This window comes from Cervus elaphus, chromosome 14 (assembly GCF_910594005.1).
Source record: "Cervus elaphus chromosome 14, mCerEla1.1, whole genome shotgun sequence".
Lineage (NCBI taxonomy): Eukaryota > Metazoa > Chordata > Mammalia > Artiodactyla > Cervidae > Cervus > Cervus elaphus.
The window spans coordinates 5,083,206-5,092,385 of record NC_057828.1 but is presented as its reverse complement, the minus strand read 5'-3'; the positions used below and the strand labels follow the sequence as shown (position 1 = coordinate 5,092,385).

General features: G+C 38.1%; 1 long non-coding RNA gene across 1 annotated transcript; it reads left to right on the top strand.

Annotated features, from left to right (window-relative positions):
* Nucleotides 1-5,372: 5,372 nt before the first annotated feature.
* LOC122707957 lies at nt 5,373-7,149 on the top strand. Its single transcript, XR_006344968.1, has 3 exons — nt 5,373-5,414; nt 6,645-6,651; nt 7,033-7,149. It is a non-coding gene; the product is annotated as an uncharacterized LOC122707957 (long non-coding RNA).
* Nucleotides 7,150-9,180: the final 2,031 nt, after the last annotated feature.

The following is a 9,180-nucleotide window of genomic DNA, read 5'->3' as shown; positions in this document are numbered from 1 at the left end:
GATCATCTCAGAGACCTCTGGGACAATATCAAATGCACTACTATTTGAATTATAGGGATCCCAGAAGAAGAAGAGAAAAAGAAAGTGTATGAGAAAAATTTTGAAGAGATTATAGTTGAAAATTTCTCCAACATGGGAAAGGAAACAGTCAATCAAGTCCAAGAGGTGCAAAGAGTCCCATACAGTATAGACCCTTGGGTTTATCCCAAGGAGAAACACGCCAAGACACACAGTAATCAAACTAACAAAGACTAAACACAAGAAAGAATATTAAAAGCAGCAAGGGAAAAGCAAAAAGTAAATACAAGGGAAACCCCATATGTTTAACAGCTGATCTTTCACCAGAAACTGCAGGCCAGAAGGGAATGGCAGGATATATTTAAAGTACTGAAAGGGAAAAATCTACAACCAAGATTACTGTACCCAGCAAAGATCTCATTCAAAACTGATGGGAAATCAAAAGCTTTTCAGACAAGAGAAGTTCAGAGAATTCAGTACCACCAAACCAACTTTACAACAAATGTTAAAGGGGCTTATATAATCAAGAAATACAAGAGAAGAAAAAGATCTACAAAATCAAACCCTAAACAATTAAGAAAACAGCAATAGGAACATATATATCAATAATTACTTTAAATGTAAATGGATTAAATGCTCCAACCAAAGGACACAGACTGGCTGAATGGATATAAAAACAAGACCCATATATAATGCTGTCTACAAGAAACCCACTTCAGACCTAAAGACACATATAGACTGAAAGTTAAAGGATGGAAAAATATATTCCATGAAAATGGAAAGGAAAAGAAAGCTGCAGTAGCAATCCTCATATCGGACAAAACACACCTTAACATAAAGAAGATTACAAGAAATAAGGAAGGACACTGCATAACGACCAGGGGATCAATCCAAGAGGAAGACAGAACAGTTGTAAATATCTATGCACCTAACATAGGAGTGCCTCAATACATAAGACGAACACTAACAGACATAAAAGGAAAAATTAACAGTAGCACAATAATAGTAGGAGACTTTAACACCCCACTCACACCAATGGACAGATCATCACAACAAAATTAATAAGGAAACACAATCTTAAATGATACATTAGATGAGACGGATCTCCCTGATATCTTCAGGACATTCCATCCGAGTGCAGAAGAATCCATCTTTTCCTCAAGTGCACAAGGAACATTCTTCAGGAAAGACGACATCTTGGGTCACAAATCAAACCTCAGTAAATTTAAGAAAACTGAAATAGTATCAAGCATGTTTCCCAACCACAATGCTATGAGACTAAATATCAATTACAAGAAAAAAACTGTAAAAAACACAAAAACATGGAGATTAAACAGTATGTTTCTAAATAACCAACAGGTTACTGAAGAAATCAAAAGGGAAGTAAAAAAAATTTCTAGAAACAAATGACAATGAAAACATGACAACTCAAAACCTATGGGATGTAGCAAAAGCAATTCTAAGATGGAAGTTTATAGCAATACAATCCTACCTCAAGAAACAAGAAAAATATTGAGTAGAAAACCTAACTTTACACCTAAAACAACTGGAAAAAGAAGAACAAAAACCCCCAAAAATTAGCAGAAGGAAAGAAATGATAAACATCTGAGCAGAAATAAATGAAAAAGAAATGAAAGAAAGAATAGCAAAGATTAATAAAACTAAAAGCTTGTTCTTTGAGAAGATAAACATAATTGATAAGCATTTAGCCAGACTCATCTAGAAAAAAAGAGAGAAGAATCAAATCAACAAAATTAGAAATGAAAAAGGAGAGATTGCAACAGACAACACAGAAATACAAAGGATTATAAGAGACTATTATGAACAACTATATGACAATAAAATGGATAACCTGGAAGAAATGGGCAGATTCTTAGAAAAGTTCAATCTTCCAAGACTGAACCAGGAAGAAATAGAAATTATGAACAATCCAATTATAAGCACTGAAATTGAAGCTGTTGAAGTGTTGCTGTTGACCCACGAAAAGACGCTCGGATTCTTGGCCTCCGGAGGAGAAGAATTCAATCCAGGGCCAGAGACGAGGCTGGATCGCTCAGAGCTTTTGTGTAATAAAGTTTTATTAAAGTATAAAGGAGATAGAGAAAGCTTCTGACATAGGCATCAGAAGGGGGCAGAAAGAGTACCCCCTGCTAGTCTTCAGCTGGATGTTACATAGTCACTAGCAGTCTGTTAATGAAAGAAAGGCATGTCTTAAAACTCAGTATGGCACCAGGCCCCTCATCCATAAAATGCATTTTGGGATATTGGCACCAGACGATTCATCCTGGGCCATAAAACGATTGACTTGAATCTTGTAGAAGGGCAGATTACCATACAAATAGTTTCATTTACATAGATTAGGGGAACAATATCTGAGTATAACATACTGGTTTGTCAAGTAGGTTCTGAGCCATTAGACAGACTGACTTGAAGACAGAGTCTGGAGTAAATGCATAGTACATTAACATAGCTTAAGACAAACATTTCCATAAGAAAAATACATTGGTTAACTCAAGGTTTGAGAATAGTTAACTTCAGGTGAAACCAGGTGTCATTATGGCAACACAGTATTTTAAGAGAAACCTCCTTTTAAATTTGTATAGAGAAGGAAAAAAATAGCGCTAGTTTGTTTCCTCCTGCCGCTTAAGAGAGACAAAAATGTCTGACACTTACAGACTATTTCCTCTGTTTGGAGACCCCTGGCCTTCCTGCCTGTTATCCTCTCACTGTGATCAAAAATTTCCCCAAAAACAAAAGCCCAGGACTACATGGCTTCATAGGAGAATTCTATCAAACATTTAGAGAAGATCTAACACCCATCCTTCTAAAATGCTTTCAAAAAATTGCAGAGGGAGGAACACTTCCAAACTCATTCTACGAGGTCACCATCACCCTGACACCAAAACCAGACAAAGACAACACACAAAAAGAAAGCTACAGGCCAGTATCACTGTTGAACGTAAGTGCAAAAATCCTTAACAAAATTTTAGCAAACAGCTAAAAAGCTCATACACCATGATCAAGTTGGGTTTATCCCAGGGATGCAAGGATTCTTCACTATACACAAATCAATCAATGTGATGCACCATATTAATAAATTGAAAGATATAAACCATATGATAATCTCAATAGATGTAGAAAAAGCCTCTGACGAAGACCAGCACCCATTTATAATTAAAACTCTTCAAAAAATGGGCATAGAAGGAACCTACCTCAACATAGTAAAGGCCATATATGATAAGCCTACAGCAAACATTATTCTCAATGGTGAAACACTGAAAACATTCCCCTTAAGATCAGGAACAAGACATGGGTGTCCATTTTCACCACTATTACTCAACGTAGATTTGGAAGTGCTTGCTACAGCAATCAGAGAAGAAAAAGAGATAAAAGGAATCCAGATCAGAAAAGAAGAAGTAAAGCTTTCACTGTTTGCAGATGACATGATACCACACATAGAAAACCCTAAAGATACTATCAGAAAATCACTAGAGCTAATCAGTGAATTTAGCAAAGTCACAGGATACAAAATCGATACACAGAAATCACTTGCATTCCTATATACTAACAATGAAAAATCAGAAAGAGAAATTAAGGAATCAATCCCTTTCACCATAGCAACAAAAATAATAAAATATCTAGGAATAAACTTACCTAAAGAGACAAAAGAACTATACACAGAAAATTGTAAGACACTGATGAAAGAAATCAAAGATGACATGAACAGATGGAGAGATATTCCATATTCCTGGGTAGGAAGAATCAATATTGTGAAAATGACTATGCTACCAAATGCAATCTACAGATTCAATGCTATCCCTATCAAATTACCAATGGCATTTTTCACAGAACTAGAACAAAAAAATTCACAATTCATATGGAAACACAAAAGACCCTGAAGAGCCAAAGCAGTCTTGAGAAAGAAGAATGGAGATGGAGGAATCAACTTCAGATTATACCACAAAGCTACAGCCATCAAGACAGTATTGTGCTGGCACAAAAACAGAAATATAGACCAATGGAATGAGATAGAAAGGCCAGAAATAAACTCATGCATCTATGGGTACCTTATTTTTGACAAAGGAGGCAAGAATATACAGTGGGGCAAAGACAGCTTCTTCAATGAATGGTGCTGGGAAAACTGGAAAGCTCCATGTAAAACAATGAAATTAGAACACTCCTAACACCATACACAAAGATAAAATCAAAATAGATTAAAGACCTAAAGGAAAGACCAGAAACTTTAAAACTCTTAGAGGAAAACATAGGCAGAACACTCGATGAAATAAATCAAAGCAAGATCCTCTATGACCCACCTCCTAGAGTAATGAAAACAAAACCAAAAGTAAACAAGTGGGGCCTGATTAAACTTAAAAGATTTTGCACAACAAAGGAAACTATAAGCAAGGTGAAAAGACAACCCTCAGAATGGGGGAAAATAATAGCAAATGAAACAACTGACAAAGGATCAATTTCCAAAATGTACAAGCAGCTCATACAGCTCAATACCAGAAAAACAATCAACCCAATCAAAAAGTGGGAAAAAGACCTAAACAGACATTTCTCCAAAGAAGATATACAGATGGTTAACAAGCACATGAAAAGATGCTCAACATTGCTCTTTATTAGAAAAACACAAATAAAAACTGCAATGAGATATCACCTCACACCGGTCAGAATGGCCATCATCCAAAAGTCTACAAACAATAAATGCTGGAGAGGGTGTGAAGAAAAGGGAACACTCTTGCACTGTTGGTGGGAATGTAAACTGATACAGCCACTATGGAAGATGGTATGGAGATTCCCTTAAAAGTTAGAAATAAAGACACCATATGACACAGCAATCCCACCCCTAGGCATATACTCTGAGGAAACCAATGTTGAAAAAGACACATATCCCATTGTTCATTGCAGCACTATTTGCAATAGCTAGAACATGGAAGCAACCTAGATATCCATTGACAGATGAATGGATAAAGAAGTTGTGGTACATATAAACAATGGAATATCACTCAGCCATAAAAAGGAATGCATTTGAGTCAGTTCTAATGAGGTAGATGAACCTAGAGCCTATTATACAGAGTGAAGTAAGTCAGAGAGAGAAAGATAAATATCATATACTAACACATATATATGGAATCTAGAAAAATGGAACTGAAGAATTTATTTACAGGGCAGCAGTGGAGAAACGGACATGGAGAATAAACTTATGGACATGGGGAGAGGAGAGGAGAGGGTGACATGTATGCAAAGAGTAACATAGAAACTCCCATTCAGTTTAGTTCAGTTCAGTAGCTCAGTCGTGTCTGACTCTTTGTGACCCCATGGATTGCAGCACTCCCGGCCTCCCTGCCCATTACCAATTCCTGGAGTCCACTCAAACTCATGTCCACTGAGTAGGTGATGCCATCCAACAATCTCATCATCTGTCATCCCCTTCTCCTCCTGCCCTCAATCTTTCCCAGCATCAGAGTCTTTTCCGACGAGTCAGCTCTTTGCATCAGGTGGCCAAAGTATTGGAGTTTCAGCTTCAGCATCAGTCCTCCAAATGAATATTCAGGACTGATTTCCTTTAGGATGGACTGGTTGGATCTCCTTGCAGTCCAAGGGACTCTCAAGAGTCTTCTCCAACACCACAGTTCAAAAGAATCAATTCTTTGGTGCTCAGCTTCCTATATAGTCCAACTCTCACATCCATACATGACTACTGCAAAAACCATAACCTTGACTAGACGGACCTTTGCTGGCAAAGTAATGTCTCTGCTTCGTAATATGCTGTCTAGGTTGGTCATAGGTTTCCTTCCAAGGAGTAAGCATCTTTTAATTTCCTGGCTTTAGTGACCATTTGCAGTGATTTTGGAGCCCCCAAAATAAAGTCTGTCACTGTTTCCACTGTTTCCCCATCTATTTGCCATGAGGTGATGGGACTGGATGCCATGATCTTAGTTTTTTTTTTTTTTAAGCCAACTTTTTCACTCTCCTCTTTCACTTACCATATAGATATAAGACAGATAGCCAACCCGAATTTGCTGTATGTTTCAGGAAACTCAAACAGGGGCTCTGTATCATCCTAGAGGGGTGGGATGGGGAGGGAGATGGGAGGGAGGTTCAGGAGGGAGGGGACATATGCATACCTATGACTGATTCAGGCTGAGGTTTGATAGAAAACAACAAAATTTTGTAAAGCAACTAACCTTCAATTAAAAAATAAATAAATTTTTAAAAAGAGATAAATACATAATACTGATGTAATGTACAACATGATCTATAGGATTAACACTGCTGTATGCTATATATGAAAGTTGAAATAGGAAATCCTAAGAGTTTTCATTACAAGAAAAATATGTATTTTTTCTACTTCTTTAATCTTGTGTCTATTTGAGATGAAGGATGTTCACTAAATTTATTGTGATAATCATTTTATAATGTGTGTAAGTCAGATTAGTATGCTGTATACTTTAAACTTACATAGTGCTGTACGCCAGCTATATCTCAACAAAACTGGAAGAAAAAGAAAAAATGAAATTCAAAAAAAAGAGAGAGAGAGAAAGAAGTCTGGACATGAGTCAGCTGAATTGGGGAACAAAAGAGGGTGGGGTGTGTGGGAAAGGAGGCATATGTAGAAGCTCAGTGGTCAAAGGCTGAGACAAGAAGAGCATGGTGGGAGGGGGAGGGAATGCTGAAACCTTCCCCAACCCCCAGCACAGTGTTCTGTCCCTGTAGAACTACCCCCAAGCTCCCCCACATTTCTATTTTACCTTTAGAGATCAGAGGATTTGCAAGAACTAACTCTGGGAAGTTCTGATTCTGTGAAACACAACAGAGGAAACAATTGCACATCAAGGCATGATTACGTTCCCTAAGTTCAGTTCAGTCATTCAGTCATGTCTGACTCTTTGCGATCCCATGGACTGTAGCACACCAGGCTTCCCTGTCCATCACCAGCTCCTGGAGCCTACTCAAACTCATATCCAGATGGCATGAGTCCAGATGGCATGGCAAACTCATGAAAAGATGGCATCCAACAATCTTGTCCACTGTCATCCCCTTCTCCTCCTGCCTTCAATCTTTCCCAACATCAGGGTTTTTCCAGTGAGTCAGTTCTTTGCATCAGGTGGACAAACTATTGGAGTTTCAGCTTCAGCATCAGTCCTTCAAATGAATATTCAGGACTGATTTCCTTTAGGATGGACTGGTTGGATCTCCTTGTAGCCCAAGGGACTCTCAAGAGTCTTCTCCAACACCACAGTTCAAAAGCATCAATTATTCAAGTGCTCAGCTTTCTTTATAGTCCAACTCTCACATCCATACATGACTATTGGAAAAACCATGCTTTGACTAGATGGACCTTTGTCAGTAAAGGAATATCTCTCTTTATAATATGCTGTCTAGGTTGGTCATAGCTTACCTTCCAAGGAGCAAGCATCTTAATTTTATGGCTGCAGTCATACCTGCTGTGACTTTGGAGCCCCCCAAATAAAATCTGTCATTGTTTCCATTGGTTCCCCATCTATTTGCCATGAAGTGATGGGACCAGATGCCATGATCTTAGTTTTTTGAAAGTTGAGTTCTAAGCCAGCTTTTTCTTTCCTCTTTCACTTTCATTAAGAGGCTTTTCAGTTCCTCTTTGCTTTCTGCCATAAGTGTGGTGTCATCTGCATATCTGAGGTTATTGAAATTTCTCCTGGTAATCTTGATTCCAGCTTATGCTTCATCTAGCCTGGCATTTTGCATGATGTACTGTGCATATAAGTTAAATAAGCAAGAAGACAATATACAACCTTGATGTACTGCTTTCCCAATTTGGAAATTGTTGTCCATGTCTGGTTCTAACTATTGCTTCTTGACCTGCATACAGGTTTCTCAGCGGGCAGGTAAAGTGGTCTGGTATTCCCATCTCTTTTAGAATTTTCCATAGTTTGTTGTGATCCACACAGTTAAAGGCTTTGGCATAGTCAATAAAGCAGAAGTAGATGTTTTTCTGGAACTCTCTTGCTTTTTTCATGATCCAAAAGATGTTGGCAATTTGATCTCTGGTTCCTCTGCCTTTTCTAAATCCAGCTTGAACATCTGGAAGTTCATGGTTCATGTGCTCTTCAAGCCTGGCTTGGAGGATTTTGAGCATTACTTTGCTAGCGTGTGAGATGAATGAAATTGTGTGGTAGTTTGAACATCCTTTGGCATTGCCTTTCTTTGGGATTGGAATGAAAACTGACCTTTTCCAGATTTGCTGGCTTATTGAGTGCAGCACTTTCACAGCATCATCTTTAAGCATTTGAAATAGTTCAACTGGAATTCCATCACCTCCACGACCTTTGTTTGTAGTGATGCTTCCTAAGGCCCACTTGACTTCCCATTCCAGGATGTGTGGCTCTAGGTGAGTGATCACATCATCGTTGTTATCTGGATCATAAAGATATTTTTGTATAGTTCTTCTGTGTATTCTTGCCACCTCTTCTTAATATCTTCTGCTTCTGTTAGGTCTATACCACTCTGTCCTTTATTTCGATCATCTTTGCATGAAGCATTCTGTTGGTATCTTGAATTTTCTTGAAGAGATCTCTAGTCTTTCCCATTCTATTGTTTTCCTCTATTTCTTTGAATTGATCAGTGAGGAAGGCTTTCTTATCTCTCCTTGTTATTCTTTGGAACTCTGAATTCAAATGGGTATATCTTTCCTTTTCTCCTTTGCCTTTAGCTTCTCTTCTTTTCTCAGCTATTTGTAAGACCTCCTCAGACAACCATTTTGCCATTTTGCATTTCTTTTTCTTGGGGATGGTCTTGATCACTGCCTCCTGTACAATGTCACGAACCTCCATCTATAGTTCTTCATGCACTCTGTTTATCAGATATAATCCCTTGAATCTATTTGCCACTTCCACTGTGTAATCATAGGGATTTGATTTAGGTCATACCTGAATGGTCTAGTGGTTTCTCCTACTTTCTTCAATTTAAGTCTGAATTTTGCAGTAAGGAGTTCATGATCTGAGTCACAGTCAGCTCCCAGTCTTGTTTTTGCTGATTGTCCCTAAAAATGTATCCATTCCTTCTTTTAGTAATTAAACTCAGAATTTCAGAGTTGTTATGCCAACTCATGAGATACCTGGTTTGTCAGCTCCAGATCACATCTTCCAGTTTCCCTTGCTCCGAGCTGTGGCTTTG